At 40.2% G+C, this 27,994-nt stretch overlaps 1 long non-coding RNA gene across 1 annotated transcript in view; it reads left to right on the top strand.

The window, feature by feature from the left end:
* LOC117201153 (uncharacterized) overlaps positions 1-27,994 on the top strand; it is a 546,510-nt gene that overhangs the window by 124,167 nt on the left and 394,349 nt on the right. The window contains exon 3 of the long non-coding RNA XR_004483120.2: positions 11,857-11,932. This is a non-coding gene — a long non-coding RNA (uncharacterized LOC117201153). The remainder of the gene's footprint in view (positions 1-11,856; positions 11,933-27,994) is intronic.

Here is a 27,994-nt window from a genome sequence, read left to right as displayed (position 1 = left end):
GGTAAACAGTCATTTCTTCCAGGTAGCTTTACTGTCTCTATTTCAGATTTTCTAAAGTTTCAGTATGATTTGTGATTTAAAAAAAATTCTGCCAAGGGAATTCCCTGGTGGTCCAGTGGTTAGGACTCCACATTCTCACTGCCAAGGGCCTGGGTTCAGTCCCTGGTCAGGGAACTAAAATCCCGCAAGATGCATGGCACGGCCAAAAAAAAAAAATTCTGCCAGGAACTCACTATGTTCTTTAAAATCTAATGACTCATGCCTTTATTCATTTCTGGAAACATCTTCACTACTATCTCTTTGAGTATTGCTTCTTTCTCATTACCTTTTCCTTCTTCCTGAAACCCCTATGATATGTGTACTAAAACTTCTTATTCTATCCTTTGTATTTCTTAAATTTTTTTCGTGTTCCCAGTGATTGCCTTAGTTCTTTACCTTCCAGCTCACTAATTTCGTTTTCAGTTATGTCTAGTCTTTTGTTTAAGCCATCAATTGATTATTTCAATGACTATGGTTTTCATTTCTAGATGAGATTGGGCGTGTTCAGGGTGGTATGGCCGTAGACTATGGTTTTCTAGAAAAATTTCTAGAAAAATTTTTTTCCTTTCTCAAGTCTGCCTGTTCTTTTTTAATAGCATTTTCGTTTTGTCTTGTTAATATTTTTCCTTCCTTTACCTTACAGAACATTACTAACATACTTATTTTAAAGACTTCATTTTAGATTGCTCCATTACCTGAGTTCTTCCCGCTGTAAATCTCCCCATTTATTGTGTTTGCTTTCTCTCTTAGGACTGTGAGTTTCCATGTGTTTCACAATTTTGTGTTATGAGCTCATCTTCAGTTGGAGTTACGTACGGGGGGAGTCTTGTTTGAGCTTTGAGTTGAGGAGGCACCTATATGGGGTTCTTTTATCCAGTCTTTGCTAGGGGTCTATATTTTTTGGTGATTCTAGAGTAGTTTGTATGTCAAATTCCTGGCTACAAATTTTTACACCACTTAAATAATGTATAAATTCAGATCCCACACTCAATACTTTAGGTAGGAAAAATATGGAATTAAGCCATAGAGTTGCTTTGGCATTCTTTGACACCAATGGGAATGCGAAATTGCTATCTGGAAGGTGATAGAGCTTGTTAAGGAATCTATCAATATATTATAGTTGCATTTGCAACTTGTATAACAAACACAATATTTTTACTAGATATTCATGTTTATTTGGAATAGCTTGAGTGTAGAAATTCTACATGGTCTTTATGTTGAAATAAATAGTGTTTTTACTTATAATATGTGTTTATTTGAAGTAGATCGAGAAGTGCTGCCAGAGATAATGGGGGAGTGAAAATGATCTTAAGCCTCCACTTGTGGTTAAAGCTATATATTCAGTCTGGAATTATATAAAGGCACCTATCAGCCACAGTGCCTCTCTGGAGAGGTGGTAGGAGGGAATGCTTCATAAACAACATTGAAAACATATGCATGTGGATTAAATTTAAAAAGTGTTAAATAATGTTTGAGTTTATTGTGAATTGTAACACAGTTGACTTAATCAAGTGTGAGGCGTTAGATTGCTTAAGATTACAGAAAATAAGTAAATCAATTAAAATATTTGTCTCCCCATTTAGTTAGATATGACCCTGAGTTTTAGCCTCAGAAAAAACCAAGACGAAGAGATTTAAATTGAAAACTAAAGAAGATTTTTTATTAACTTGGACTGAGAGAGCTTTGATTATAGTCTTTCCCTGACCAGTGGTGTGTCTAACTGCAAACTTTAGGGACTCCAGAGCTGTAGCAAATTAAGAGGAGAATACCACTGTTCTTGTGATGGTATCTGGAGAATGTAACACGATACTAGGTCCAGGAGGACTTTGTCTTGATGTATGGCCTGAAAGTCAGAGAGATTAAAAATGAAGAAATATGGGAACTCCATTATGCATGGTTCAGTAATTAGTATTAGCAGAAACCAAGTGGCCTGGCTTGAGCTTAGGAGAGAGGAGGCACAGCCTTTGGTACCACATCTGCCTAAGTTTTTGAAAGTAAGGAATTCTTCCTAAGGATGTGTGAAGGTATACCTCATTGCTAACCTGATCAAAGGGCATGGGAGGGAGATGGAGTACTAGTTTCTATCTTTTTTAAGTTAAATAAAAGGAATGTATTATTAGAACAGGGGAGTGGGGACAGTATCTCACTATGGTTATACGTATGAGCAAGGTCTTTGGAAGTAGACTGCTTGGTCACTTCCTCCTGCTCTGTCACTTCCTGGAGGTGGAAAATGATAAGTTGCCTGATGTCTCCATGTGTCATTTTTCTCATCTGTAAAATGGGGAAATCTGAGTTGGTACAGGAAGCAGACAGTCTTTATTAATATGCTGTGCTGCCCCATAGGAGTCTATGGTGATCCCATGGGAAATTGTTGCTGAAAAATGGGGATTTTGAATTATAAGAGGTTCTCTGGAATGCTTCCCTCACATAAAATTGAAATCCCTTCTATGCTTATGTGAATTTTTCTGGGGGGTTGCGGACAAGAGCCATAGCTTCCTTTGGATTTTCAGACTTCAAAATTCCTTAAAGGTAAATAACCACTGCCCTAAAATTTCCACAAGGGGACAGGACAGTCCTGATTTGTGTGCTATATCATGGAGTACAAAACATGTTGGAGTTGAAGATGTAGTTCTCAATTTAGCAAGGGGAGTGTTGGAGCATATTGAAACACTGGAGCAAGTATCAGAACAGGTTGGCAACTAGAGAGTCCTCCCTAAAAGGTTTAGAAATACTTACCCATAAGGACTTCTATTGGGATCCCATGTGAATTAACCTTTAGAAACTTCCTCTTCTGTAGGGAGTATTTGATTAGAGCTGTGGTCCCCCTGATTCTATGGTTATTTGGGGGTTAATCCAAAGAGAGAAATACTGGTGTTTAATTTCTACTTTAATTTTGCTGTAACTCCATGTCCATGGTTAAGAATTTAATTATCTACTCCTATGTGTCCTCAACTGGAGCGTCTGATCCTCAGTGCCGTCTTAGTTTTGTTGTGTTACAAAGACTTGCAGTTTAATCCACAAGTGAAATGGTTACTTAAGTTATTCATGGTCTCTTAGAATTTGCTATTTGTTTTTTCTTTGTTCTTTGAGAAACTCAAAATTAGTGAGGGATACCCTGTAGGTAATGTCAACATTTTCCACTCAAACTTGAAAAGTCAGCTGAGATTTAGAAATTACTTAGAAATAGATGGCAATAGATGGGCTCTTTGGGCTGGATCAGAGGAATCCTCATGCACTGCAAACATGTGTTCAAGGTGGCAGAATCAGTGGTCCTAGTCAAGGTATTTTCATACTAGTCTCCTTAGCCAGGTATGTTGTTTTCTACTTTCTGGCATGGATTCTGTACAATTGTCAGATGAGCCCTTTATATTCCTCCGCCCAATGCATGCCTATATCTATCTCTGCTTTTGCCTATACTGTATTGTTTTACTTCTTGGGATGGTTCTTCATGTTTATCCCCCAATTCTACCTTTTTTTTTTTTTTCCGGTACGTGGGCCAGGACTGCCGTGTCCTCTCCCGTCGTGGAGCACAGGCTCCGGACCCGCAGGCCCAGCGGCCATGGCTCACAGGCCCAGCCGCTCCGCGGCACGTGGGATCTTCCCGGACTGGGGCACGAACCCGTGTCCCCTGCATCAGCAGGCGGACTCTCAACCACTGCGCCACCAGGGAAGCCCCCCCAATTCTACCCATTTTTAAAGTTTCTCCTTAGAAAGCCTGACTAATCCAGTCTGTAATGTTTCTCCCTTTTCATCATGTGTATAATACTTCGTTTGTCTCATCTTGTCTTCCTCTTTGAATTATAGGCAACTCAAGGATGGGATGGTGGCAGAGATTGGCTATTTAACAAGTCCATTTCCTTCTTCTTGGGCATATAGCTAGACCATATTCTCAGCATGCCATGTAGTTAGATGTGGACTGAGTTCTAGCCAAAGGAATATAGGCAGAAGTGATGAGTACTACTTCCAGGTATGACTTATTCGAACACTGTACACATGATATGGTCTTCCATGCTCTTTTCATGTATGCTGTCTGAATGCAGAGGATTGTAGGATTCTAGGAGAAGGTAATATGGAAGAGGCCTAGGTCTCTGAAGTACTATATGGAAATATTTGATCAACCAGAAATAACCACACTATGCTGTTATAGGGTAAGCAACCAACTTACCAATTTATCATGCATTAAGCACTAGGATCTTGGGGCTGTTGGGATCTGTTGCAGCAGCTAGTATTACACTAACATATATAGGGGTAAATCATTTACTATTTCTCTATTTCCTTCACAATACCTACAATAATGTAGAGAGAGGATCCATCAATGCTGGCTGCCTCACAAAAATATGATAATTTACTGACCATTGCCTTCCATAACAAGGAGCTGAAGGATGCTCTCTCTTTAGTCTGGAGAGTGGGAAGCAGAAGGGAGATGTTAGCAGTGGATGGCCCGGTCTGAATGTACATAGGGTGGGTAAAGCACATAGATTTGGTGTTCTTCCTTGATCAATGGCATCAAATAAACAAACTGTATTGTTATTGATTATTATATTAAGTAAATATCAGGAAAGGTATTGGTATTGATTATTACATTAGATAAATGTACAGAGTGGTGGTATTATTGATTTTTATATTCAACAAATATAGGTGTGGACAAAACTCATACTCCAGCCAAAATGACTTAAGGTTTTGAGCACAATTCTGGGACAGGGAGTTATTTTATGATGAACGTTATAGAAAATCTGAGAACTTTCCTCATCAAATTTCCATTAAAAAGAAAAGCAATTAGGGACACATATGCATTTGACTATAAACCAGACATAGAGATGGCAGCATTGTTGTCAGCAACAAAGACCCATGGGATCATCAAATACCAAATGTTGAACGCAGCCCTTTTAAGATGTGGGGCTAATTAAAGAAATCAAACTGAGAGACAGAATGCCATTGCAAAGAACAGGAAAATTTTAATTATGTGCAAAATATAAGTAAGTTATCTATAACTGAAGGCCTACAGTTTTGTACTTCTGAGGTTGGATGGACTTAGCTTTATTGTTTGAGAGTTTGGACTATACTGTACTTGAAGTCAAACTCCTGGACTTGTCCGTTAGGCAAATCAAGAAAGCTCCTCTTTTGTTTAAGCCATTTTTAGATTTTTGAGTTGACTTTCTATTCCTAGCAACCGAAAGCACCCTAACTAATGTAGATCCCCTACACCTAATATAGTCCTGGAATATTATACTCACTCAGTATTTGTTGACTGATTTACTGGGTGCATGAAAATATGACTTTCACCTGCCAAGGTTCATGCTAATTAATGGTTGATCCAGTATGAAAACCCATGTTGGCTGGCACCTAATTTATGACTGGTTCCACAACCCTACCTGATCTGTCCTCTCCTGTCCCGTACCCCATGTGAATACTGCTATCATAGCATTTATTGTATTATGTTCTAATCGTTTATCTGTCATTTCCACTAGACTGAGCTTTTTGAGAACAGAAATGAACGTTTTCACCTCTGTATTCCTAGGCCCTACTGAACAGAGGCTCAGTGAGTGGAAGATGGATTATCTTCCTGTTCCAGCTGGAGTGAACCAGCCTCAGGTCTCATTTCCAGCTCAGGCCTTTGCACTTGCTGGACTACTTTTTCCTGAACTCCATGTGATTGACTCTTGTCATTTAGATCTCAGCTCTGGTCCTTGCTGATACCCACATCTGATGTTGCTCCATCAGTCAGTGTCTTCACATTGTCGTATTGAATTTTCTTCAAAGCCTTCACAGCTTTGGAAGTTTTCTAATATATTCACATGTTTGCTGTTTGTCTTCCACAACAGCAGGGAACTAATCTGACTGGCTTGTTACTATATGCCAGCACCCAGAAGAGACACTGAATAGATATTTGCAGAACGGACAGACCAGGTACCCATTCTTCTTAGAAAAGATGCCTCTTTTCTAAGAGTAAGAATAAGGTGAAAGACTAAGACTAAGACTAAGACTAAGAATAAGGTGAAAGAGAAGCTTAAAATGTACCTAAAAACTCTCTGTGACTAAGGAGATGGCCTTCAGAAAATATTCATTAATTATCTTGCTTCAAATGCAAGAACACTGGAGAAAGGTTAAGCTGATAATGTGTTATAAACAATAACTAAGGTCTTCCGACTCTGAAATCCTTGATTGTTTTATTGCTTATTTTATACATTTCCCTTATTAATATTTGGAAGAGTAATATTTAGGAGGAAAATACATTTTGGGGGGTCACTTCCATAATGCACTTTACCACCCCAGGAAATCCTTTGCTTGGGCTAAGGGCAATCTGACCCAAATGAGTTGCAGATGGTGAATTAACAGTGTGATTTGCATTTTTGAAGGGGTGTGTGTGCAGAGTTTTGTTTATACTGGTTTAGAGTTCTTTGTGTTAAAATTTGCTTATATTTAAAGAAATAAAAGCCAAGATTTTTGTCCTGCTTTTGTCATGGTTGTAGTATAATCCACCATAAAAATCACAGTATAATTTCATTTTTCCCTTGGTTTAATGCCACTAAAGGAGTCAGCTCTAAGTCTGAGGAAACAAATCTACTTCTAAGCATACCTGCATGCAAATGGGCTATGGAGGTGGCTTATCCTTTTACATAATAAATTAGAGAGTTCTTCTTTTCAGTGGAATAGATGTATAGATTAATGTACCAAGACGAGGCATATGGATATGTGGAATCAATGTACGCCTGGTTAGAAATGACAAAGAGCTTCATGCTCGAGTGCTTTGCAGCCTAATTCAATAAAACAAAATGAAAGGCAAATGCTTGAGGAGCCGAAGAGAGGATCTTTATGAAAATATTAAAACCTTCTTTCAAAGAAAGTCACACATTCTCCTTTGAGTTTGCTTCTAACATTGCAATGTAATGAATGGGCCTCTTTTGTGGGGAAGGAGCTTTGTGATTTTTAACAAAGCTATCAAAAGGAACCATTTTGAGTGTAGAAACCTACTCTTTGGTCTTTAACTGAAAAGTTAAACACACTGAAATAAAACTAGATTTTTTCCCATCAATTTGCAAAACTAAAGTAGAGTTCAAACTGAAATGGCAACAGCGTGAAAAGGTATTTACAGGTCTGCAGGCATCTCTGATTTCATCAATTTGTTTTCCAGTCTTTGTTGTGATTCTGTGTTTCTCATGGATCTCCAGAGACCGTTTCCAGCTTGAGGAGAGAATATCAATAGCCTGCATGTCCTCCAGGAAGCTTCCCTGTGACAATCACAATGTTTCTACAGATCAGATCTTCTATTTCTTTTAATGACTGTGGTAGAACAACAAAATATTATCCATTTTGGGAAACACGAAAATCAACAAAGCAATAATGTCTGAGTATGGGTATAATTTTGCTCCTGTTTTGTGCAGTAAGCTCAAAGGCAAAAAGTAAAACTCAATTGGTGTCTTTTGGGTGTTTCATAAATCCATAATTATATCACATGCATTATAAAAATGAGGCAAAGAGCTAAGTAAATTGAACAGAAAACTTGCAAAGTAGAGGTGATGCACTGCAGTGAAATAAGTACTGGACTTTCTAACTGGATCTGGATGGCTTGGTTTCTGATCTGAGTCTCATCAGGTGACAGGTGGGTCATCTCTGATAAAGTTCCCCCATCTCTAAGGCTGGGTTGATGCCCCATTATTATGCTTTTAAAGATTCTTGAGTTTATCTGACACTGAATTTTCCATATGTATTTATGATTATTTTTCTGTCTCGTATACTGGATTGTGAACATCTTGAGAATGGACTCTGTGTTTTAATCACTTTTGAATTCCCAAGGCCTACCACAGTGTTTTCACATAGTAGGCACTCAAATTTTGTTGTATTAGTTAATTGCTGGTCTTATCAGATGCATATGAAAGTACAAATGTTCCTATTCCAGTGAGGGGTCAGGGACAAAACAGATTTATCTATTGCTGTAATAAACTGAGTTTATTTCCTTTAGAAATTGTGGTAGGCAGAATGGTTCCCCCAAGATCCACGTTCCAATGCTGGAACCTATGAATACGTTGCGTAACATGGCAAAAGGGATTTTGCAGGTGTATTTAAGGTTACGTACCTTAAAATAGTAGATCATCCTGGACTATCTGGATGGGCCCAATCTAATCACAAGAGCCCTTAAAAGCAGAGAGCTTTCTCTGACTGGAGGCAGAAGCGATGCAGCAAGAGAAGTCAATGAGATTCCAAGTGTGAGAAGGACTTGGTGTGCTGTTGCTGGCCCTGTGATGTAGAGGGCTATGTGCAGAGAATGGGGACCTCTAGGAACTGAGAGAAGTTTCTTGCTGACAGTCTGCAAGAAAAACTCTGGCCCTACCTCCACAAGGAACTGAATTCCACCAATAATGGGAATGCATCTGGAAGCAGATTCTTCCCCAGAGCCTCCAGATCAGAGCTCAGGTTGGACTATGCCTTGATTTCAGCCTGTGATACCAGTAGCTGAGAAACCATGTCTTGTCTACTCAGACTTCTGACCTACAGAACTGTGAAATAACAAACTTGTGTTGTTATGTATCACTGAATTAGTGGTAATTGGTTACAGCAGCCAATAGAAAACAAATATAGAAATTAATTTGCCAGTTTCAAAAGATCAGATTTTGGAAACGTATCATAAAGTTGGAATAGTCTGGGTCTGCAACAAATGATATAAATCGATGTTGGATTCCTTGGAATGGTGACAGCAGCAGTGGTGGGATTACAGTATTAGCTACTGCCACCAAACCAACCAAATCCAGTGCAGGTTAGTCCATGGGCCCCCGGGAACTTAATTTCTTCTGGATTTGAAACTGATTGCAAGTTAGATTGGATAGGGTAGGGAAGAGCAGGAAAGGTTGGAGAATTAGCCAAAGCTGTTTTAGAAATCATTTTCCTTCAGAATTATGAAGATGTTTCTCCCCAGTCTACTAACTTCTAGAGTTCCTTTTGAGAGATCTAATGTTCTGATTTCTCATTCTTTGTACATGTTTTCTTTGTCCTCTCTGAAGTTTTTTGGATTGTCTCTTTATCCCTGATATTCTGAAATTAATAATGTACTTTGGAGTTGTTTTTGTTGTTCATTGTGTTGGGCACTCAATAGGCCCTTTCATTTTTTTCAGTTCTGAGAAATTTTCTTGTATCATTTCTTTGGTAATTTTTCTCTCCTCCCTTTTCTCTTTTTTTTTTCCCTTTCCTTTGTAAAACTCCTATTAATAAGATATTGGAATCCTAGATTGATTATATAGTTTTCTTAGTTTTTCTTATGTATTTTCTAATTTCAACTTTAACTTCTGATTTTTCTATTTAAGATTTTAAATTAAAAAAAATAAAAGATTCTTTTTTTTAAAAAAATAGCATTCTGCACTTGTTTCTTGGATGCAGTATTTTTTCTTATTTCTCTGAACATATTTTAGTTTCTTTTTGATTTTTCTGAATTCCATTTTTCCAATTTGTTTTGGTTCCTCTTTTTCACCTTAGAGACTTTCCTCAAATATATGGTGTCCTAGGCTCTCTGTTCATATGCAATTGTAATGTTCTAAGGAGTTGAATAAGGCTTTGGGTGCTTGGTGGACCAGGTTGGCTGGTGACTTGGATCAGGCAGGACGTGTAGGTCTTTTCTCTGTGGTTCTTCAACTGCTCTAAAGATGAATACTCCAATTTACTGTTGCAGCTGTACATCTGAATGAGGGCTTTCCGGAAACCATGACTAGGGGATGATGATCCCCTATACAGTGGTTAATAATCGGTTGCTGAAATTAGACTGTCTGGTTTCAAAGTTCTGCTCTGTTACTTGTGACTTCCTTGCACTTGTTTGACCTGTTTCATCATCTGTAAAATGAGGGCACTAGTAATACCTACTTTATAGGGTACAGGTTTCCCCTGCTATCTGAAATCAGAGCATTCCTATGAAGGCTTCCATAAGCTGAAATGGCATAAAGAGAAGAAGCAATTACCGTAGGAAACATTTTGCTAAAGGGCGCAAAATAAACCGAGGTAAAGCACAGATGCTCACAGACACAGTTCAAAGCTGTGGTGGCTTGATGCTGAGATGCTGAGTGTGGTTCCTGGGGAAGGAGCTTGGTGGGGCCACTCTCACTGCTTGGGTTGCCAGCTGCCTCTGCAGTGGTTCACTGCAAGTGGTTTGAGGCAGTTGAATGCTATTTTCACTTTTCATCTTTTTTTTTTTTTTTTTTTTTGTAAAAGTGAAAATCCTCTTTGATTTCTCTCAGTTAGCAAAAACCGATACTAAGGTAGGCCTTTCGTAAGTGGAGTGGTGTAAAGCAAACTTTTGAAAAGTGGAGTATACCTGTAGTTTTTAGGATTAAGTGAATCAAGGCCTATAACCTGCTTGTGGTGTTTTAAACATCATGAGTGTTCATTAAATAGTTACACCTATTTTAACTATCATCACTGTCATCATTATTAATTCAGTATAATTCCCCCATTGCGCCCCATCCCTCCCTCTGTTGCATTAGCATGGAGTTTCTCCTGTTCAGTGTTTCTAGAGTGGAAACCCTCCCACCTTCTGCCAAAGTGGAGGATAAACCATCTCTTGGCTAAGTAGATTTGGGAAGGTGACCTAAGAGATTTATTGGCTCCTTATCCTGACTTTCATCCAGTCCTCTGGATCTTCATTTCCATCCTTCAACCCTTCAGAGGTACCTGGTATCACCAATTCCCAGGGCTTTCTGCGGTTTAGAGGCACAGGTAGGTTTTCTTGCCACTTAGTTTCCAGATTTCTCTGGCTGCTAAGTTGATGACCACCACTTATCCACTACCCTGTGGTCTCCTGTCCACTATGTATTTCCTCTCCTGTTCTCTTTTGCCCAGTTGGGTTTATACTTTTTGTATTCCTTTACTGATAGTCTAGTTGGGATTGAGGAGGGAATGAAAATCACCTTATGTATCCAACTGGCCATGTTAACTACAAGGCCACTGACTTCATTTCTTCATCTATGAAATAAAAGATTACAATGGTTACATTTTTTAGGTCTTTTCCCCTACTAAAGCTCTTTGCTCCTGCGTATGGTTTAGATTTAATGTAATTCCCAGCTGATCACAGCTAGTTTTCCTATCACTTATCTCACGCTCAGAATAGTAGTGATTATTTTTGCTTTTGTTGTTTTGAATCTCTTTGAGCAAGAGACCTGCAGTGTAGCAAATTATATCTTGTGTACAAATTAGAGTAAACTGAAAAACACAGGTGACTTTTGTTCCCACCTGCATCACAAAGGCCTTTTCAATACACCTGATTGATGGTAAAGGGAATTCCACAGGCAGATGTGAGCTACTGAGATGCTGCTGATTGTAATTTGGGTGCTGTAAGATTTATCATGCTGTGCTATTTGGCAAGCAAGTAGGAAGCCTTTAAACTTTCTGCTCTTTCAAAAAAAAATCCTAAAAGAAGATGATACAAAAATTTAAAATGGAAAGAAGTTTCCTTTCTATGGAGATTCACAGAGAATGTTCTGATAAGTCAATAAAAGTTCTGTTTTGTTTAAGATAGTTTAGGTCAGATTTTTGTCACTTGCATCTAGAAGAGTCTTTAATTTATCAAGGGCAGTGGAGATGAAAAGGGTGTTCTGTCTTTCTCTGTGGATCTCTACTACATGGCCTGACACTTTGCATTTCCAGCCTCAGTGTCTCTCACAGTTTGCTGTGGTCCCTAGCATTAATGACTAGCTCTTGTGTGTTCTAGCTTGGTATCCAGGAGAGAAATTTCTGCAAGATAATGAATATTTCTGAGGGTGGGTTGTATTGTATTTGAAATAATTAACAGCTTCCTAGAGTTTGGTGTAACGTATTGCATGTGGTTTCTGTTTGTTTCAGTGTCATGGCATCAGGAATGGCATCAGAACATCCTTCTGAAAAGTTCCAATTAAAATAGGAATCCTAAATAATCCAGGTAAGGAAGACATGGACAATTTTTATCTCTAATACTCCCAATAACTTTGGACACAAAATACAATGAAAGGTTTGTGGAAAAAGAGATTAATACATCAATATTGACAATTTTGGGTTAATCAGTGACCCAGTGTTCAAAACATTCCTTTCATTTGGAATTAGTTTCCCAGTCAAAATTATTCTCATTGCATTCAGAATGACATTTTTTAAATGATAGTATATATGGCATATACTGTTGGTTGACTACCCAGTAGACACTCCTTCCTTTATCCTTGCTAAGAGAACTCCAATTATGTTCAGGCAAGGAGTGACCATGTTCTTCAGGGACTTTGGGTTCTTTTGGGACTCTGGTGTCCCAACTCCAAGAGCTGAATCCAGGTTAGTCTTAGGCAGTAGTGGCTATTCCATTTCCCTTGCATTGGTTTAGGACTGAGCAGGTAATGTTGTTTTGGCTAGTGAAATGTGAGCTAAAGTCTATGGAGTGGCTTCTGGGAAGGTTACCTTTGTTCCTGATGAAGGGCCCAGAGAAGGGCTTTGTTGTGTGGAGTGTGATGTTTCATGTGGCTCCAGCTATTCTGCAGTTATGAGAAGATGTTCTGAAGGACCTCACTGAGGATGGCAGAGTAGAAAGTTGTAAAGAACCTGGATATCGATAATGTTGCCAAGTTGGAAAATTGATTAGCCCTGGGACGACCTCATCCTTGAACTTTTTATTCTGTGAAATAATAATTTCTTTATCATTTAAGCCACTTTGAGTTGGTTTTTCAGTTATTCATAGCCGAAGTAATCCTAACTGATATAATAATAAGTATATAGATTTAATGCTTTAATTCTTTTGGCTAAAGCTTTTGTTCTACACTTCTTCCATATGTGAGACAAGTATGATTAAAAAATAAAAATAGATAAAAGAATTGCAGATCTTAAAGAATTACAGAATGTTAGTACTGAACAGGATATTAGTAAATTATTCAAAACATTTGTTGAGATCACTAGATACTACATACAGAAGAGAATAAGACAGACACTGTCCATGTTCTTTTGGAACTTATAGTCTAGTGGGTCTTAGAGAGTATTTGGTCTAATTTCATTACACAGAAAGGGACAATTTTTATATCTCTCAGTGTTGGCATAATTCTTTTTGTCACTTAATAAAGGAGGCTAGTTCTTATTAGAGAAAAGACTATAAATTTGTGGTTCTTTTTGCTTTTAACATACAGCCAACTCTTTTGCTCCTCTGAGTAACTAAAGTTTGGGTCTAGAGCTGAGTTTGGATATAAGGGTTGGAGAGAACTGAATTTCTGTGTATAACAAAGTGAAAGAATTTGGAATTACTTGGATAATTGTGTGTGCGTGTGTGTGTGTGTGTGTGCGTGTGTGTGTGTGTGTGTGTGTGCGTGCATACTCACAGCAGCAGCAAGATGGTAAACGACTGGGTGCTAACTGGAGTAGGGAGCCCAGTGTGAAATCCCTTGTGTCATGGTGGCCAAAGGGACTTATAAGATGAGATGACTAATATGTAGTTTTAAGTTACTTGCTGTGTCATGCAGGAATGTAACTCTTTGGCAGTGACCTAGAAAACTTCAGCGAAAGTTTTGCTACACATCACAGGCTTTGTTCCCTTGTTGCTTGAGTGGGGAATCAGGGAGATGAAGGACTGACCTCCAGGCACAGAGCAGAGAACAAGAATTCAGCAGAGGCAGGAAATGAGAGAGAATTCAGCAGGGGTAGGAAAATGTACCTCATTCCCCCATCTTCCGCTCCTTGGGAATTTTGCAGGCATCTTGAAGAGGGCTCTGGACTTAATCACTGGATATGGAATGGGATCTGACTGCTTTAACTTACATCTTAAGGGACATCCGGATTAGAGCTGTACCCTGCTGGTGGCTGCAGGACTTATCATAATAGTAATTATTCAGTTACTGAGAATTGCTTCCCCCTGTAGACAATAAACTCCTTGAGGGCAGGGACCAGGTCTGTTTTATCAATAAGTTCATACTGGGTTGTGTGTAGCCCATAAAATAAGTATTCAATTAATATTTGTTAAACAGTTCCCTCCTGATAGGGAAATGAATATTATTTAAACGTTCATAGCCTTTCCCCTCCTCAGTTTGCTGAGGAGAAGCAGTTTCCACCTCCTCCTGCTTCCCCTTCCTTGTATCTTACCAGGTGGGCTCCTGGGCCAGTCACTTACTGATTGTGGAAGAAGGTGGGAGAGGCCAGCCAGGTTTATACTGGAAATATCAGAGATCTACTGACAAGAGAAAAGTATTACCTACAGACACAGGGAAGGGAGACAGAAGAAATCTTGTGGGAGTTTGAGAGATTTTGGAGAAGAGAGTTTCTGGGGGCAGGTGCAATGCATACAGATGCACGCACAAGTAATATATTTATGTAGATAAAAAGTGACAGAAAAGCTGGTTTCAGTCAGTTTTGCTGTGTGTTGTGAGAGGGATCTCTTTGGAGAATTTTTAATAGATTTCCATATAGATAGAAATTTCTTCTTGGTTATTTTTGAGTATATTTCTTTGACTGAGATTCCAGGCTAAGGCTGACTTCTAGGTGAGAAAAGGCCATCCTTGCTTTATGTGGTTTACAACCTTGTGCAGTAAACTGAGTTTTACACTTTGGTGTCCTCCACGGTGCTCCCAAGCACTCAATAGGGACACCAAGTATTTGTTGCACAGTATGGAAACAGTGATAACCTAAGGGATTTTATGCCACTCAATCTTATAGCTTCTAAAAATGGGCAGAATTAGGACCAAGGACTAAAATGAGGGCCATTCTTACATTTTGTTCCTTTCTTGAGTAGATTTAAAGAATGGTGTTACAAAATGCATTGTGAGAGAAGGACATTCCATTTTGGGACTCTTCTAGAAATATGCATGGGAGTCATTTAGACTAATCTTATTTTCCATTTGAGTTAATCTGTGGAAAGCAAGTCACTCCTTGTTACCAACCAGATCCTTCTAAGGATTTTAAAATATTCAGATTGGATTTTTTCCAAACCCCCAAGACTCACAGAAAAGGCACATACTAGGCCCCACTCTAAGTTATGAATCCCTGCTGGAACTCAGTTAAAACAAGGGCATTCCTCCTTGTTCAAAAACACATCCCTGTGGTCTCTGTTGCAGCTGAGTTAACTGGGTTTAATGTAAATGGAATCTTAGATTAAAAGTTTCATTTCTGAGAGGCTGTGTTTCATTCCTTGGCTAGGAGAGAAGACTCTTCTCTCAATCTGGTCATAGGTGGGGACTTCCTAAGAGAAGCAGGGGTCCTAGAGTTTGCAAATGTTGTATAGCTCAGTGAGGAGTTCGGGGGGGGGCCCTGCTGTGTTCTTACAGAGCTGCCCAGACACTTTCAGAGGACCAGATGCTCCAGTCCATGAACAACACATGGTGGGCACCCCTATGAGAGGTCCAGTCCTCTTCCTTAGCTACCTGTTTCTATCTCCCTTACTCTTGCACTGCTAGGAGGCTAACATGAAACAATGTCTGCAGCCATGTTAAAGTAGAAGGAGGATGCAACTCTTTCTTTTTGCTCTTGAAGGTATTTTAAAAACCCTAGGCCTAATGCTACATGTCAGGAAGCACACACTCTGACATCTCTCACAAATACCGCTGGGAAGAGGTGTTATGCCCAACAGTGATCTGACAGGAGATGTGATCTCTTTGGAAGCTTCCAGACCCTGCTCTCCTCACAGGGCTGAGATGTTGAGTGTCAAGCAGATGAGCTTGACAGGTTATTCAGAAGAACAAAACCACAACAAACTGGCTGGAACCCTTGATGTCTGGGAGAAGTTCACTGCGTTTGCATCAGCCAGAGGCTGCCTGCCCACGTTCTTGTCTGCCTAAAAGGAAAGAAAGGAAGAACTCATGATTCCAAGTGAATGGCTTAATGCTAGAGGCTGCTTGGGAGTATGAGAAGCCCAGAAAAAACAAGGAACTAAAATGCATGGGTATGCGTTTGGAGAAGTGTTTATACTGCCCCAGCATGGAAAGTATCTGCTGCAAGCCTAATGATGTGGTTTGGGGTTGTGTCTTCAGTGTGAAGCTGTGACAAAGCTCATCACATGTGGTCTCCAGCCCGGGCACGCATGGGAATGTGGGGACTTGGGGTTATGGGCTTCCGGTAGGCAGCCAGGGTTTGCAGAGTGGGGAGTGGAATACTTAGACAAATGCCTAGTGTCAGAGAGTCAGAAGTCCTATGAAGAATCTGAAGTTGTACAAACCAGACTCCTTTTTAAAACTTAAAAATATTCCATGCACGCTCACACACACACACACACGAGCACACCTCCCCCAGGGGCAGTGCGTCTTTAGTTATTTGCTTTCCTTCTACTCAAGAAGGGGAGAGAATACCATGTAGGTGGGATGAATCAAATGGGATTATTTTAAAATGCATCCCCCCTCCCCATTCTACAGTGGATTGAGGAGGATTATGTGCAGCTTTCATGAAATGTCTTATGCTTCTTTCTGGGAAAGGAACTGTAAATGTCATGTCATCGGTCTCTGCGATAACAGCTCACACAGGTACGGGCAGACCTGGCAAGGAGGGAAGAGTGTGGCCGGCCCATGCACCAGCAGTACCTGCAGTTAACGGAGACCAAGGCCCTAGCAGCCCAGTGCAGCCAGCGGATGGAGCGGTGAAGACAATTAGAGATGGAGAAGGGGTGGGGGATCTGGAGACGCTACGAACTGCCCTGTAGAGGGTGTGGCACAGCAGAAGCAGCAGCCCTCTCACTTCTCCAAGCCAAACCCCAGGTGCCTTGTATGCACTGGGTTAACAGAGCTTCTCAAACCTTGATGTGCAGGCGAGCCATGAAGTTTCCTGTTCGGTAGGTCAGGGGATAACGGCTTGAAATGCTACATTTCTAAGAAGCTCCCGGGTGATGCTGATGCCTCTGGCCCAGGCACCATGCTCTGATTAGCAAAGTTTTAAGGGAATCTCAGGTCATAGGTGTGGTCTCAGGTAGCACAGATTCAGTAGGAAGGAGAATCAAATTATGTACAAAGATATACAAATGCATTCAACTTTAACCTCATTAGTGTTAGGAGGAAATTATCCAGGTAACTCCTAATCTTTTGGATTTGGAATGCCTTGTATGATGGAAAAAACCACTTTCTATAGCTGACAGCTTAGGTGGGGCTGTTCAGGTCTGTGTTAAGATGGCTTAGCAATTCTTGAGCACACACCAGCTGAGGGAAGCAGCATGCTGAGCGGCAGCGGGAGGTGAGCTTGGCATGCACACTGGCCAAGGATGACCTATAAAGTGTATAGTCCACGCTTTCATAGTTGGGTTTTGCAATGGCTACTTCTCTGGTTGAGCTAGAGAAGGGAAGTTAGCAAAGGGCTCTTAAGGTTCCCTGCACTACCCCTGCCACCTCCAGCCTTCTCCTAGTTTCCCAAAAGGAAGGAAATCGAGTAAGTGGGAAGAAATGGAAAATGACAAGAGAATGGAAGTCAAGAGATTGTTTGGGTTGCTATTTTTATTTTTCATTTTTGGAAGGAGAGAAAAATAAACTGCCTAAGATGAATCAAGGAGAAAAACATTAAAAAACAAACAAACAAAAAAGAGATGAGTGATGAAGAGAGGAAGGAAATTTCCTTGGTAGATAAAACAGATTTGCCAAATATATTACATTCATTAAGATTTTCTCTGCTTATAATGTGTGCTTTTTGGAGGCTTTTCTTAGCATTAACGGACGCTCTGGGAGAGGAGAAAGTTGGCAGAGAGAAGCCTAGCAAATATATAAATAAGCTTTGGAGCTTTCAGAAGTTTCATTTCCCACAATAGAACGTTCTCCAGGCTAGGCAAACTTTTTCCTACTTAAACAAATGCTTTGAAAGACAAAGATTTCATATTGTCAGTGGAACATTCAGACTAATAATTGCCTCTGTTCTCTCTGCCTTGAAGTCTCAAAAGCCTGCAGATTTATGATTCACTTTTGGCAATAAGCTCCTTCAAATAAATATTACTTTCCCAGGCTGCAAATTGAGTTTCTGAAACACACAGAGATCAACTTCACTAAGATTAAGAACTAAGTTTTCTTGGTGTGTATGTATATATGATTAAAAAACACCGTGTTTGCTTTTTTCCCCTCTTCTTTGGGAAAATTGATTACAAAACTTTACTTTTAGAAATCGTTGTTTTTAGTAGTTGATTTACTGCCAGTGAGATTTTGTAGAACCTTTTGTTGGGGAGCAGGGAGTGGAGATAGGAAGGGGATGGAAGGCAGTTTGACCTTTCTCTTAGGGTTGTGGACTCAGAAATTTTATACAACCTAAGGTTGAGGATTTAAACCAGTTTACTTTGTAGTTGGCACAAGATAATTCCAAGTCTTAAAGCAAAAAAAAAAAAATACAGGTGAGGATAGATGTTAAGAAATACACTGAGGGCAGTAGACCCCAAGTGTTGGAACTGAGACACTTTCAGAGCAACCAGCCATCTATCGAGGCTGGTGGATTGTTAGTGCCAACTCAGTGAATGTTACTGGGTTCCTTCAGTATGCCCGTAGGGGCACCAAGGGAGATGAGACGTGGTGTTGATACCCACATAAATACTTCTAAGTTGAGGATAAGACAGAGGAAAACAATAAGCTGCAGGAGTGCAAAAGATGCCCAGCCTGGGGTGTGGGGGAGGATGTCACATCCCCAAAGTCCGGCCTCACTTTGGGCTATGACAGTCACCTAGGTCCTTGTCCACATGCATTAAGCAGGTAGAAGGCAACCAGGCCTCTTTCAATAGGCCTATGACACCATTTCCCTTGGCCTGATTCCACGACACTGCTCCAATTCTGTCTGGATTCCACTCTGTTCCTGCCTCGGTTTGAGTTCTGTGTGGGATTTCCTGCCTTAATGATCCTTTATGGAAAACTTAATAAGTGCCAGGCATCATGGTGCTATTTTTTATTTATTATGTTCCTGACACAGCTATTATTGCCTCATTATAGATGAGGAAACATGTTTACAAAATTTAACTAACTTGCTTAAGGTCACAGAAACTAATAGGAGCTAGAACATGGATTTCTATTCAAGTCTGACTACAAAGCCTATAATTTCAACCATTATTATGTAACAACAACAACAGCAGTGGCAGCCGTTAACATTTGTTAAACACTTAACTATGTGCTAGGCACATAGTTCCTATTATTATTTCATTTAATCCTCACATGAATCTTAGGAGGGTATCAGTGTTATTATTCCCATTTTGCAAATGAGGGAACTGAGGCTCATCTGTGACTAACTTGTCAAAGGTCACACAGCTGGTAAGGGATGGAACCTAGATCCAAGCTCAGGTAGGCTCCTGGCTCCAGAGCCTGCAGCCTTAACCACTATGCCCTACCACCTATATGCCAAGATCCTACATTGGTTTGTGCCCTTCTTTAGGTTCTGGACACAGACTGTGGCTCTCCTGCTTGGACTTCTCAACTTGCCTGCTTGCTTTGGGATGCCATACCTGTCATCATGTCCACTCTTTTAGTCTAAGTGTGCCTTTCTGTTCCCTAAAGTTTTACTGAGCACCTATGGGGCCCAGGCACTGTACTGGGCAATTGGGTGGTGCAGATCAATACCCAGAGTACTTATTTAGAGGAATAATGGACCCTGTTCTGAAGCTAGTTAAAATCCAGTGAGGAGGCAGATTAGTCAGCACAGTATTCCAGTACCAAGTAACAAGTGGTGTGAGAGAGGAAAGCATGACTGCTCAGGTAGCCTCGAAGAGGAATCTAGCTCTGGGTGAGGCAAGAACACAGAAAGGGCATTATTTAAGAATTATCTTTATAAAGCAGGAATTCACAAGACAAAGGAGGGAGGGGAAAATAGATCTTACTTTAAGTCCTTTTTTTTTTTTTAACCTTCTCACACATAGGGTTGGAAAAGTTGGAGGCTTGTTTGTACTTCAGGAATCAACAATGCATAAAAGACTGCATCATAATAATAACTGGCATTTGTGAAGAACCTTCAAGAGGCCAGGCAAATTTCTGAATCCTTACATGCATTATCTAGTCTAATCCTCACACTATGACATAGATGTTATTATTGCTCCTAGGTTCCACATAAGATTCACGGGTGCCTGGGGAAGGTGAAAGATTCCTTTTGCATCCAGTTTGTTTTGGTTTCATGAAAGAGATGGAGACATTTCTAAAACATTGTCTATAGACCACCTACATCTGACCAACTAGGGGGCTTGTTCAAAATGGAGGTGCCAGGCCCAGAACTACAAAATCAGAGTCCCTTCTCCATGCTCTGCCGGTGCAGAAGATAGCTGAGAACACTGGACCGTCCCCTAGCTGGTGTGCACTGAACATGTGGGACAAGTTTGTTCCCTGTAGAACATCTTTGTAATCTCATTGGTCATGTATTAAAAGAACCGTGAGTTCAAGAGGGGCTGCTATTTACCCAGGAGATGGAATTTCCACTCCCCTTTAGGCTTCCGTTTACGGATATGTTCCAAGAAGATATTATGTTTTTTGCAGCCCTACTTTTCAGAAAATGAGGCCGTCCCTTTCAAAAGATGCTAAGGGTATGTTGATCTTTTAATAAGAAAGCCGGCTCATGGGATGCTCTGTTAGTGATTTTCTTCTTCAGCTCACGCCTGGCGCTGGTGACTGTGGCAAGAGACTGGAACGTTCTAACATGAAGGGTACTTTTCCCTCATTCCCCTCTCCTATGGGGGGCAGATCACAGAGTAAAGACTATAGGTGAGAAGAAAGTGTAGTTCTCCAGTGGTGGAGACCAGTAGTGTGCCTCTCAAACATAAGAGTGTGCCTCTCAGTTTCTTTTGTCCTACGGGTCCCCGAGATTAAGGACTTTGGGACCATATGGCAGCAAAGTTGGGCTAAATGAATGTACAGTTCAACGATATTAAGTACCTTAACATTGTTACCACAGTAATTAAAAAATAAGTTTAAAAAATGGGCTAAATGAATATCTCCATTTTCTCTTAGTTCATGGTAGCTGAGCCGTTGACAATGCCAAACCTTTACAATTATGAACCTTCAGCGCAAGTGGAGAGTTGGGATGTGGTACAAAGGCACAAGGGATTAACAAAAGATTGTAAAATTCTCTGCGTCTCTCCCCCTTTTCCAAAGCACCATGTGGAAACAGGTGCATGAGATGGGCTCTTTGATGACTATTTTAAGTGCAGTTTTCACCACTGTATTCAGGTTTCCAATAACCATTTACAGAAGAACAGGGTCTTAATTCCTAACAGGTTTGCATGTATTCAAAGACTGACTTTGAATCTAATTTATACAGGTTGAAGAAATTTGGAGGAACATAGAAATGTGGTGCCAAATGTAAGAATATGTTTTATTTGTTAATGTTCATCCATCTGTTTAGTACTGACTATAAGACCACGAGATAAACAATAATAGACGAGCAAGATAGGGCCTTGTATTCACAATCATTCTGTCTAGCACATGGTCAAATAAGCATAATTTATTTTGCAGGATGGTTGTCAGGTTAAATACTGTACCTACTTTGGGAGGACCTCAAAAAGTATAGGTGGGCAGTTTGCTGTCGGGGCTAGAGAGAGACAGAATAATGGAAGAGAAACTGTTTTGCAATGATAAAGAATTCATTCTACAACCACTTATTTAATGGGTATCTATTGTGTACCAGTAGACTGTACTAAAACTTGAAATAATGTGTTGAACAAGATGGGCATAGTTTCAATTGTATTGGAACGTACAATCCTCAAGAGAGAGGAAATGAACCCAAGGACTGTAATAACGTTTGATAACTGCTATGGTGGAAAAAATACTATTGCTGTATAACAAACCACCCCCAAATTTAGTGACTTAAAATAGCAATCATTTGTCATTTCTCAGGTATCTTCAGGTTGGCTACCTAGGCTAAACAGCTCTGCAGATCTATTTTTGGACTTGGTCATATGTCCGTGGGTCACCTGGGGAACAGCTGACCTGGTCTGGGCTTTGTTGATGAAGTTTTCCTTGGTGGCTCTGCTCTATATATCCCTCATCCTTCTCCTGGGATAAGTAGGCTAGTCCAAGTATGTTCTTCTCATGCTACAGCAGAATCAAAGTAGGCAAGCGGAAACATATGAGACCTCTTAAAGCATTATGATCAGAACTGGCACACTTACTTCTGCCTCAATCTCTTGGTCAAATAAAGTCATATAGCTGAACTCAAATTTAATGAGTGGGAAAATATTCTCTTATCCGTTAGTGGGAGAAACTGAAAAGTCACAGGACAAATTTTGTGAATACAGTAAAAAGTGAAGAACTGGGGAGAGTGATGCAACCTTTCTACATAGAGCATGACACCTAATGAGACCAAAAGGATGAGTAGGATTTATTCAGATGTAAGGGAGTGGGTGGGATAGTCAGAGGAGGACGTGTCCTAGGCAGAAGAAACAACAAGTGGGCAGTTCTAGAGTCATGGTGAGTCTGAGGAACTGAAAGAAGGCAAGTGTGGATGGATAGAAGAAAACGGTGGAAAGAGATGAGCAGGGTGAGATCAGATTAGGAAGAGCCTTATCTCCATGTTAATAACTGACTTTGAAGTTTCTCTTAAGGGCATTCAGAGCCATGAGAGGTTTTGATACTATGGTCATTACTTGCAAGTCATCATGAACCTCGTGGTCTAGATTTAAGGGAGAACGTCCTCGCTCCAGTTTGTAATTGCATAAGCAAAAAAGTGCACCTTCCTCAATATTTTGATCAGAGTTTCACATTATTTGTTCAATGTATTCCCATTCCCTTGGGCCCTCTGATTGATGTCTTTGCAGTCTCACTTTGACCTTTAGTAATTAGTGCAAATATTTTAAGTTCAGCATATTAATTCTTCTCACAGGAAAAGCATTTTCTTTGAGAATCACCCATAAATCATTAAAAAAATTAATTGGCCAGTGAGAGAAGAAGCCATTTTCCAGCAAATATTGGCAGTCTATCCCATTATGGGCTAAAGCTCTAGATGTTGGAAACAGTGTCTGACCTGCTCAGACATTTGACGCATTCAGAGCAAAGAAATATCTTTCTTCTTTTGTCATTCTTCTGGGTCTATAATTCTTTAAAGTATTTTAAGGAGGCATCATGGCAGAGCTAGATGAACCAGATTTTACTCCCAGCTCTGCCACTGACTGCTTGGGTGACCTTGGACAACTTACTTATTCTCACTGGACTTCAGTGTTTTTGTCCATAAAGATGGGTGTAAATGCTCCTTCAGAACCTTTCCAGCTCTAAAATTCTCTGCTTTTTTTGATTATGGTCTGAATATCATGGTAATTCCACAAATGGAGATTCGTAGTTTTCACTTTCAGAAACTGCTTGAAGTACTTTTGCCATTGTACACAATTAAGAGTTGGTAAGGGCTTCCCTGGTGGCGCAGTGGTTGAGCGTCCGCCTGCCGATGCAGGGGACACGGGTTCGTGCCCTGGTCTGGGAAGATCCTGCATGCCGCGGAGCGGCTGGGCCCGTGAGCCATGGCTGCTGAGCCTGCGCGTCCGGAGCCTGTACTCCGCAACGGGAGAGGCCACAGCAGTGGGAGGCCTGTGTACCGCAAAAAAAAAAAAAGAGTTGGTAAGATTCTTAAGGATGAGGCAGAAAGAAGTCAGGAAAAGGATGTCTACATGCACGTAGGCAATAAATGAATTTGTTATGAGTTAAGACCTCTGCCAAGAGGCACTGGTGAGAATTGCAGTGGCTGCTTGGTCACCTGTGTGCCAGAGTAAGGGCAGTATTATAAATGAGCTGTGAGCTAGAATTACACTAAGGATCTTGTGGTTCTTATTTATTTGTTTTTTTGTTTTACTTTTTTGTATGTATCTTTTACCGTAACTCTTGAGATTCACAGCTATACAATTATACCTGAATATTTTCTAGATCCAGTGACTTTTTGAATAACAAGGGAAGTATGGCACCTTCAGCCAAGAGCCATGAGTCAAGTTCATGCCTTACCATGAGTCAAGTTCAATTTCAGGAATTTAAATTTACATTGAGGCTGAACTTATTTGGTTTCCTGGACAGAAGCTGTATCAGGTAGTCTCTTGGCTCAGTATTTGATGTGTTTGTAATTGTTATTTACTTACCATCTCTTAGGCATAAGAATTTTCTCAGAACAGAGCGTGAAAGGGAAGCAGAGCTCACTTCTCTGTTGTCTTTCCAACTTCCCCAGCACACTGATCGGGCATCTACAACTCAAATAGTTAGAATTTCCCAGAGCAACACAAGCACTCAATCCCAAAGATAAATCTCAAGCATTCTAAAGGTATCCTAGCACTTTCGAAGCCAATTTAGTGATTTCCCAGGGAAGGGTTTGTCTGCTGGTGATTATAGAAATAAATCTGCACTTCATTTTTAGCCCAGTGGCCCATTACAGCTCGCTTCAGAGTCTAAGCTCCCAAGAATAACGAGAGTCATTTTATGGGAGGGAGAGATTATAAATCACCGACTTTGTCAGTTCCGTGTTTCCCTCCAGCGTTCTTTTCTCTGCGAGTTGTGCAGACTGCTGCCCCTGAGACCACCCCAGTGAGAAGCTTCACCTGTTCTTTGTTTGCTTTTGACTGAGGCCTCAAGTTGGCCCTGGCCGCGTCCCAGGGCCACCTGTTAGTCCTAAATGGAGAAGTGATTGAGAAAATATTCATTTTTAAAGCATACATAGCTTCAGAAGGTTTGACTCTTGTTTTCTAAGTTTTACTCCTAAACTTACCAAAACAGATAATTGTATCAGAATGCAAACCTCAGGCAAGCAAGAGGTTAAACAAACTCTATGCTGAGTCTGCAGAACCCTGACCAAGAGGAGCATGTCCAAGTGTCTGTTCACGAGACACCACCCAGAGAGGTATATTGGACCATTCGGGATCTGGGAAATGCTCATTAAAGGGCATGGCTTATCTGGGTCTATTGTTTCCAACATGTAAAAAAGAGAAAAATTGAATATCTACTCCCATTTTATCTCCTTTTGGTGTAAGTTTAAATAATCTACAATATATAAAGTCCTATATGTATAGAACTTAGTTATACATATGGTGTGTGCTTTAAATTTTTTTTATACCCATAGGGTGCATGATCAGAAAAATAACTAATTAGTGCTGCGTCATCTTTCTTAGTGAAAACTAGTTAACAAGATTCACTCTTAATGCATCGCCTCATTTTAGCCATCTGTCTTATTTCTGTAGTCCTAAATATCATAGTACCAGCCAAACTGAAAAGCTTTGAGGGATAGAAGGAAGGTGTGAGGGAGGGAAGCTGAGAGAGTGGGAAGAAGAGGCAGGGAGAGGTGAAGAGGTGATGGACCCTAAGTTCCCTTTCAGTCTCAAGGTTTGGTCACCTCAGGTTGTATCTCCTTTTGTTAGCCATCACTAAGTGCAGGTGCTGAAGGGCTGAAATGGCTGAAAGATATTTCATACTCCTTAAAAAGCTATAGGCAGGGTTAAGTTACAAACTACTGTTAGCCTCTGAAAAATTGAAAGTTGGCTGCATAAAGTAAGGTGAAGATGGCAATTATTAATGAATAATCACTTAATACAGGCAGATGCTAAAGTGATAAACACATCAATCGGACTGGCTTAAAAACAGTTCACAGTCCCATTCATCAACCCGAACAATTCTCCCCACTGTGGCTGGCCATGAGCTGGGGGTGGGTCAGCTGCGGAGGGCAATATCCTCCTGGATTTACTGAAATATAAACAAAGTAAACATTTTCCATCTCAATTTATCTTAGCATATCAGAGAGGCATAATGAGTTGAAATTATTATTATTACTTTTTTGGTTCCTCTCTTCTGCTGTTGATTTACATACCAAACAAATTATACTGGGTGTTGAGAGGTGAAATTAGCATTCTGTGGTTACCAATAGGAGGCAGATGTTGGATCACTCATTTTAAAGATCTGACTGGTGCTGAAATGAACATGTATTAATATGGCAAGAATAGGGGATAAGTGTATTATACCATTGGGACGGCATGACAATTCATTTATCACCATTTATGAACTATGGGTGCATACACTGTCACAAATGAAGATGGATGTATTATCTCTTGAGGTCCCCTGACACACAGAAGTAATGTGTGTGGGCATATGTGATTTTAATATATATTAACTTGCAAATAACTCTGTGATGCATGCAAGCCATTGCATGTGACAGGAGAGAGTACTTATTAGTCAGTACACAGCTTAGATTGAAGAGACCCAGCAGGAATTAGGTGGTGACTGATCAAGGCTATGCTTATCAACCTGTTAACTTCATTCTTCTTTTAAAAATTTTAGGGCTTTCTATTCAGATAAGAAAAATTAAGAAATACTATGTTCAATGTAAAACAATGCCTTGTGAGCCAAAAAACCTGTATTGTGATCCTAGCCCTAGAAATGACCCACTCTTATTGGTTTTTGTAACTGTGCTAGAAGAGCAAGATGATCTTGACTGAGAGGAATAGCAGAGAGAGGCTGTTCCCTTTATTTCAGCGATACTGTCTCTGATCTATTTGAGGACTTGGTCATTTGGACAAGTACATACTCATAATTTGGGATTCCCACACAGAACAAAGCCTTATTGAGACAGCAGTCTACAAGGAGGCTACTTCCATGCTTTTAGCCATTCTGGGTCCCTGAGCAATGACTGTAAGGTATAGATAAGGTCCCCTTACTTTAACTTCTCTGTTGATTCCTGGAAGCGTCTTGAACTGGGAACTTTCAGGAGAAGACAAAAAGACTAACTAAGGATGACTAAGCTACATTCAATAATGGGAATGATTGCATAGCCTAATGTGTGTGATGTGTTATGATAATAGAATTATTAATTAAAATAATACCTTTTAATAATAAAAATATTGAGCACTCACTGTGTTCTAGGTCCTCTGGTAAGCACTTGGTCCTTCTATCTCATGTAAACCACAGTCATCCTGTGAGGAAGCTAAAATTATTATTCTTATTTTATAGATGAAGGGTTATAGAGATAAACTCTATACTTGGCAAGGTATCATAGCAGAGGCAAGGTTCTGACTCAGAGTGTCTCTGCCTCCAGAACAGAGGTCATTCTTATGGCTACCTCTGTCCTGCTCATAAAGGGCTAGCAATAACCCTGAACTTGTGTGGCTGAGCAAACAGTCCTAAGGCTGGTCTGATGATAGAAGATGCTATCTTCTATCATCCCATGCAGCCCATGCTACTCAGGGGACCTCTTGCTACAGAAAATCTGTTGATCCATCTTGGTCTCATCTTTGTTTATATGCTTTCCTGACATGCAGCCTTGGGGGGCCACCAGGCTTGTTAGCTGAGGAGTGGTTGACAGTGTTTTGTGCTGTGGTATCTCTGAGGGACCTACATCCAGCTCTGGAGAGCATCTTCTTTCTCTGAGTGATGTCTCTGTAGGAGGTTCCTGGCATCTTTGCCAGGCTGTGGCTGTTCCTACCTAGAATCTGAACTGAAAATGGACTTTACCATTATTGTAAATGCCCTTCTCCCCCAAAATAATCGGACTGTAGTTCAAGGTCCTTCTTGTTTAATCACTCATATACAATATCATGTAGATTTCACTTATATCATGACTGTATTTTATGTTTTTATATTTATTAGGTAGATGTTTATCTTTTTTATGTCTATAAAACATAAAAAGTTGTGGTTATGGAGGCTATTTCCCAAACAAAAAACCAGGGTGTTACCTGGCCTTGTTTAAAAGTGAAGCAGAATATCTGAAATTAAGACTACCCAGAAAACTCAGATTATAAGAAAAGGGGCACTGGACTTGGGATTGGATCTGGTTTCCAATCCTAGTAGTATCACTAGCTCATTCTGTGATCTTGGTTGAGTCACTTAATGTCCCTGGGCTGTATTTTTTCTTCTGTAAAATGTGGATAATACATGCTTGAACTATTCCCTCTGGGTTGTGGTGGCTCAGCTGGGAAGGTGTAGTAAGTCACAAATATATCAGCTGTTTATTGAGTATCTTTTTTTTGTGCTGAATGCTATGCTAGACTCTGGAGATATAAAGATGGGTAAGATACTTTCCTATTTTGTGATCTCATGGATGTCTCCAGTTCATCTTCACAAGAAGCTTGCAGTCTCAGGCACATGAAATCATATATCATGGAAAACCACTTAGTGAA

The sequence above is a fragment of the Orcinus orca genome, chromosome 11, assembly GCF_937001465.1.
Source record: "Orcinus orca chromosome 11, mOrcOrc1.1, whole genome shotgun sequence".
In the NCBI taxonomy this organism is placed as follows: domain Eukaryota; kingdom Metazoa; phylum Chordata; class Mammalia; order Artiodactyla; family Delphinidae; genus Orcinus; species Orcinus orca.
Note: the sequence above shows the minus strand (reverse complement) of the source record. Positions and strands in the feature narration are given on the sequence as shown.